The following is a 7,347-nucleotide window of genomic DNA, read 5'->3' on the forward strand; positions in this document are numbered from 1 at the left end:
TTTTTTTTTTTTTTTTTTTTTTTTTTTTTTTTTTTTCCTACTGGTATAGGCTTAAGAATATAGAGAAATGTGCTGATGAAACATTTTTTAGTATAAAAAAGAGAGCTTGGTACATCTCCTTACAAAAAGTAAATACAAACTTGAGCTCCTGATTGGCTTCATGCTGAACTCTGTGCTGTTCTTGTCATAATCTTGGTCTCTCAGTAGATAATATGGTTTAATTACAAATAGATTCATGTGATGAAGAAGATCTCACACTGAAACAAATTCAACATCTAAAATCAATTTTTACATTTTCCGTGATTTTCTTTCTGAGCTGAAGTGTGTAGTATTAAATATATATATCAGTGATGATGCCACATCCCAGTTACTCAGATATTTTAATAAACACTTGCAGTAAGATAAATCGCTGCATCTTTTTATCATTATTTGATTTAATTGTAGGGTTAGAGATATGTTGATTCTAGAGAGCTATAAAGTTTTTAAGAGGTCACTTTGAAAAATACCAGTTAAATTACTGGCAAGACTGCACCAGTTCTTAAAAACAAGCAACCCCCCCAATCATCTATTTTCCTCTTACAGATAACTGAAGTAATCCCCGAAGAAGACAGATCGCTATCCAAGGGCAAGTTTTATTTTAAAAAATTTTCTACATTTTATACCTAGCCACAACTTAACAACTAGCTAACAGTCAGTGACAATCCTGTTCATAGTTGAAAATGTCATTCTGGCTTAGGAAACAAAGCATCTTCTTGCTTTACAGCTGAATGCCTTTTACGTAATGTTTGGAGAAATGAAATCTTGGAAGTGGTTTTCAAAAATTCTGCCCAGTGTGGATGATGAAGTAAATTGCCATAGTCAGTAGATTCTGGCATGGACACATTTCTTCAAGCTAAAGAGGAAGTTCAACTGTTGCAAATCATGTTTGTGTTTTGAGACAGGAGCGAGCAGAAGTTTTAATCTTAAAATACGACATGGAGGGGAGGCTGCTTGTTCACACATTCTTGCAAACATTAATACAGTCTGTCCCATTGTCAAGAACAAAATTAGGGACTGAATGGAGGTCTTTCAAATACCAGACATTTTTGTAAATCCGGACATTTTATGATACTAATGTCAAAAGAATCCTGATTGTACTAAACTGTAAGTATCTTTTCTAGCTGATAAATCAGGAACAGCACAGAAGAAAATACATCTGCTCTAATGCTCTTCGGGCTTCAGTGAATTCTCTGGCCAGCAGATGGCAAACTCGTTTTTTTAAACCAGTCTAAAGCATAGGAAGAAAGTAAATGTCTTGCATACGTTACAAAAGTCCGGGGCATTGGAATCACTAGGCTATATAAGTGAAAGAGATGTCCGTTGATAAACATAACAGGAGTTTTGCAACAGTTTAATCTTTTTTGTGACGCCTGACACTAGAAACTAATTTACCTCACATTTTAATTCTATTCAAGATCAGAAGAATGTTCTTGTTTTCAACACTGTGGAATAACGATCAGAATAAGCAGTTCTGAACGTACCTCTCAGACTATTTGTATACATTTCCATATGTTTTTATTACTTTTTTTTTTTTTTTTTTTTTTTTTTTATACAGCGCCATTTGTCTTAAGTCTCGGTTGTCTGTTTTGTCCCTCTAAAGTTTCTAGTTACAGACAAATTCATAGTGTGATTTTTATTTTTATTATTAAATGCTGTCAAACTTTGATGCACTTATTACTTACTGGTCCTGCATCAGGAGATGAGTGGAAAACCTGTATTAAATACAGTTTGTCTGAGTAATCTGTCTGTTTTATACAAAGTGTTTTTCAGAGATGTCTAATGTTTGATCTTTGTTTTTTAAAGATAAAAAGCACTTGTCCCACTCTAAGTATATAGCATGTAAAATGTATATAGTATATAAATACAGCAAAGTTAAAATGGTTTTTACTTGAGTTATTTAACATGCAATATGTCATGAGACTTGACAGCTTTCAGAGTGTTGGATAATCAAGAAATCAGATCTTCCTTTAAGTGGTAGGTGAGAAGATGCTGTTGGTGTGACCCAGAGAAGACAAGTAACTTGGGACTTCAACTGCCTAGACAAGAATTCAGAAGTCTTTCTCCTTTGAAGTTAAAAGCTTCCAAAAGCAGGCAACAGGTTGGAAGCTCAGCAGTAGCTTTCCACGCTGTGTGACACTAATGCAAGGTTAATGTTTTACTAAATACTTCAAGTAATATTTTGGTACATGGAAAACACCATAAAGCCAAACCATAAGTGTACCCTGCATAATGTTCCTATGGCAACAGTTATATTAAGTTACCTAAAGTAACATGACAAAGAAAACACCCACCTGTCCTGTATCTGGCTTTTTTTTCCTCTTTTGTCCTTTGGCTCCAAGATTTGGCATCTTGTTTTTTGTCTCACCAATAACTCTGGGCTTAAATGTAGAAAAGGATTTTAAATGTTGACTGCTGTATTTTTTAGTGCTTTGTCTATTAAGTTCTCTGGCAACAACTACTGCTGGAACTACAGGAGTTGGAGAGTGCAGTGAGGGACAGCTTCAGCTTAGCCCTCTGAAGAAGATGGGGCAACTGCAGCGGTGTTGGCTGCTTCTGCTGAGGAGAGGTCTCATTCATCTCCTTGAGGAGAGGAGATCACGTTTTCTCACACTTATATTTGACTGAAACACAAAGAAATATTTTGTCAGGTCTTTTTGCTAATTTAGGGTGCTTCTCAAGGGAAATGGAGATCTCCAGTTCTTACTGGAATTAACGTTTGTAGCTGTAGCATACTTTATTTAATCTATTTTGCAGTGAAAGGGTTTTCTCTGTAACCTGATCATTTAAATTATTGTGCCTAAAAGATATGATTTCTCCTAAGCGCACTGAATTCACAGCTATTAATCCTCCAGGAGACACTTTGCAATTTAACACTTGGAGAACATGTAAACTTCCTGCTATTTTTCTACTGTTTTGTGGTTGTTGTTTTTCTTCACTACTAGTATAGGCTTAAGAATTATAGAGAAATGGGCTGCTTTTTTTTCATTTTCAGCATTGGCTGTTTGTCCTCAGCCCCCTCCCCCCCCCCCCCCCCCCCTTTTTTTTTATGTCATAGGATATGTGAATGTAAATTCTTGGGAGAGGGGTAGAAAAAATATGTTTCAGCTGTTGTTTTTTCAGCTATGTGGGGAGAACTAATACAGTGGTTTTGGGTATTTTGGCTATTATTTAGAACAGCATGTGGAGGGAGACTGATGTGTTTGGTTTTTTATTGCAATTTTCCCCTCTTCAGAACGAAGAGGGGAAAAAACACTTTCTCTGGGAGCTGAAGAAGGTGTAATAATCACAGGATGGGTTTCTAAATGGAGTATCCACTGAATGTTTTTCTTTTCTCTCTCTCTCTCTCTTTTTTTTAATTTTATTTTTTTTTACTTAACAAGGTTTTACTCTTAATATTCACCTCCTTCAGCAACAGTGAGAAATGTGTTTTTATTTTGTGCAGTGTCCTGGGACCTCAGGAATCTACTCAGAATTATGCTCTTATCGAAACTGTAGTGATGGAAGCACTGTTGGCCTATGAAGAATCCAGGAAAGTTCCTTCTGAATTTAGCTGTGAGGCTGAGAATCTTTTTATTCAATCAGATTCTGAAACCATTTCTACCAAAGAAAAAGTTGGAAGTACTATAACATAAGCTGATAATACACATCCTAATATCAATGGTCAGCACAAGATTAGGGAAAGATGCTTTGATACTGAAGTTTAATTCCTTGAACAGTACCGATCAAAGATCAGACAGTACTGTGCAAAGACAAACCAAGAAGAGCAAAAGAACCTGAACTAATTTATGAAGCAAATATTTTTTACACCAGTTTTGTAGGAACAAAAATGTTGTTTTTGCACAGAGTTACATTGTTTAGAGGGAAGGAATGTGGTATCGAGATATACTTGCAGTGGTAAGAAAGCTTAACAGAGAACCTTGTAAAATGCAGACAACCAGACTCCTTAGGGCACTTAGGGGAAAATCACGGTGTCAAATCAGATAAGTGTAGAAACATTACCAGCTCAAAGAGTAAAAAAGTCAAAAGAAATTTGAAAAGATGTAGGCTGGCAACTGAAAGCCATGTATTGTCTATGTAGCATCGGATAGGTTGTGAACTGTGATTACCCAGTCAATGGGGAAGCAGGGGAGGGTCCCGGTCATCATCCCGGGAAATTGTAGATAAACTGTACTATATGTGATAAATGATTGAGTCTCAAATAGGATTCCAATTAAAGTTATCAATTTATTAGAGGAATATAAGCAAGAAAACAGCGCTGGTTGTGCTGGGAGTCTCCGCTCCACCAAGACGCACACCTCACAGTTCCCATTCCAGGCTTATATCCCCTCTACTCATGCATATTCATTAGTGGTTGTGTCCCCCTTCAAGCATGCCTTCTTCATCTTCTGGAATCTTCTCGAATCTTCTTGACCCCAGACCACATGCATGCTCTCCCCCCCCCAGCCTTCTGCCTAGCAACAACTCTGGTCCAGGCTGTTCCTGTCAGGTGACCATTGCAGAACACACAAACTATATACATACATTAACCACCAAATATAAGAACCATATACATATATTGATCACCAAACACAATAACTCATAACATACATTTACCATCTCTATTTCCCCAGTCTTGTGGTTATACAAGGATGTATAAGACAGTAACATTTTATCACGTGGCCATAGCATTGCTCTACATTGACATGAATCAGATGAACACATCTCACTCTATGAGACAAGCTCCTGCTTGTGGAATGCCCACCACTGTAATCGCGAATAAAAATGTTACTTCACTGACTGAGATCCTCACCTGAGCCTATGTTATTGGCTACAGAGAGTTTCTCATAGTCTGACACTGGAGTTCTAAAAATCTTTCATCAATTTTACAGAAAAAGCTATTTTACAGGAAAAGAAAAAAAAATATATCCCTACCCTCCTCAATCCCCGGCTGCGCTGCAGAACGCGCCTCACCCGGAGCCAATTGCCTCAGCGAGTGGCTGCAAAATGGCGGCGATGCCTGACGTAAACAGCCTGCCCCTGCCAGTTCCCCCCACAGCTCAGCAGCCTCCCTCATGAGGGCTGCCGGGGCCTGCTGGCTCTGTTGGCTGCCTCGAGTGGCCTCGATGCTGGGGAAAAAAAGCCCTGCCCGCCTCGATCCCCAGCTCCACTGCAGAATGTGTCTGCCCCAGAGCCAATCATCTCAGTGAGTCACTCCGGTCATCCTTAGCTATTACATATAAATGCGAAGATACACAGGACATTTTTAATAACTATGTACCTGTTAATGACTAGTCTATTACAAAGCTAGATAAAGTTGTGAAAAGCCACTTCCCCAGACCAAAAGAATAATTTGGTGATAGAAAAATCAGAAGACGACACCATGCACATGAAAAAAAAAAATTTTTTTTTTTTTTTAAAAAGATACATGGCACTAAAAAACCTGACAAAGAACATTACTGAAGAAAGGGGAAACATTCTCATACTGAAGAGGAGAGTCAAAAAGATGGTCATCCTAGAAAGAGAAGGTGCTCTCAGAGTGTGGAAGTTGTTAAGCAAAAGCATCACAAGCAGTATTGTGAAAGAATAATGGCAGAAGACCAGTAAAATATTCAAAGTACAGATCTCGAAGCAGAAGATCAGAACAAGATAGCAATAGATATTACCATTCCAAGGGAGAAAGAAGTTGGAGCAGAGAAAGATACTATCAAGATGAACCATGGAGATGGCAAAAATTAAGATATTACAATGATTAATATTCACCTCATGCAATAGGAGAGACTAGAGAGAGAAAGTTCTCTCACGGACTTTGACAAATTGAAACTTACTACAGCAGGTCACATAAGAGTTATCATTACAAAAGCAGATGGCGCCATGGTTCCCTCTTGAAAGAGGAAGATGTACACCACTTTAGCACACCCAGAGCAGACTTACATCGTTGCTCAGCACCTCAGTAACATTCTGGAAAACATTCTTATGAAAGACATGCACTTCCACCTGTGTCAGCTCATTTGGAGAACTGTTGCCAGAAAAATATCAAAGAAGGAAAGAGAAAAAGACAATATACTCGTGCAGAAGGTAGTGAAAGTAAAATAGAAAGGAAATGCAGAAAGAAAAGGAGCTTTTACGTGGTGGAAAAAAAAAAAAGAAAAAAAAAAGAAAAAATAGAAGTTCTAGAAGAAAAAGAAGTCTAAAGATAAATATGGAGAGAAGGATTCCAAGTAAGCAGGGATTCCAGCATAATCAGCACTTTTTTTCCTAATTCTTTTCTGGGTGCTTCTCATGTCTTTTTTTTTTTTTTTTTTTTTTTTTTCTCCATAGTTTCTAAGTTAAAAAAGGAACTAAGGAAGAGCACCGAAAAGAATACATTTAATTGTATGTAATTACTTGACGTATATTTCAATCAGAGGAAGAAAGGGAAAGGGGCATGCTAAATGGTGTTGGTATGGCAGTTACACTAAGATGATTTTCCCAAATGACTGAACTTGGTGTGAGTTTTGAATTTAAAAAAAAAAAAAAAATGTCAGTTGTTTCTAGCTGCTTTTGAAAATGGTTATAACTTCTTCACTATGATTAGTTAAAATGCTCTATCCTGTCCTTCACATACATTTGCATATCTGACAAATTTTACTTTCTTTTCTGGTAACAATCTGCAAGCCAATTATGTAGAATACAAGTTCAACAGAACTTGAAACACCAATACACAAGTAAAAAGCTTTTGAGCCATACAATGCTGCAGCTGTTTAAACATGAAAGTGCTCTAAAACTGAGCTGCTCAGGTGAATGAGTATTTGACATATCAAGATTGATATCATTGAATGAATTACAATCTAGTTTAAAGTAAGGATATGTGTATTGCAGAAGAAAGCGGAAGCAGTCTTTGAGCAGGGTTCCTGGTGTGAATTCAAATGCTCTTGTCTCTGTACAAGTAATCACAGTTGACTGTGATAAATCATTAATAAATTGAAGGTCACATCCTATCCATCATTTTAATCTGTTTCCCATGTGAAGTGAAGTTTAGAGATGGAATAACTTATTCTATTTTATAATCACTTTTTATATTGGAGAAGTTCATGCAAATGTTTTCCTTTTGGGGCTTAGTGTCAATGCAGAAAGATCATGTTACTGGTGACAAGCAAATGAGTGTACGAGTACAACTGGGGTGCGGTAGGGGATTCGGAAGTTCTGAGAAGTTGAGTGATTGTTCTTTTTCTCCTGGCATCATCTGCTAAGCACATTGTATGTTTTTAAGGTGGTCAAGAGAATGAAAATGCAGAGTCTTAATACCCAGATATAGAGAAATGCACTCTCCTCTCCTCTCCTCTCCTCTCC

General features: G+C 37.3%; 1 pseudogene; it reads left to right on the plus strand.

The window, feature by feature from the left end:
• Positions 1 to 6,326, plus strand: part of LOC118178729 — a 13,515-nt pseudogene extending 7,189 nt beyond the window's left edge.
• Positions 6,327 to 7,347: the final 1,021 nt, after the last annotated feature.

This window comes from Oxyura jamaicensis, chromosome 27 (genome assembly GCF_011077185.1).
Source record: "Oxyura jamaicensis isolate SHBP4307 breed ruddy duck chromosome 27, BPBGC_Ojam_1.0, whole genome shotgun sequence".
Classification (NCBI taxonomy): domain Eukaryota; kingdom Metazoa; phylum Chordata; class Aves; order Anseriformes; family Anatidae; genus Oxyura; species Oxyura jamaicensis.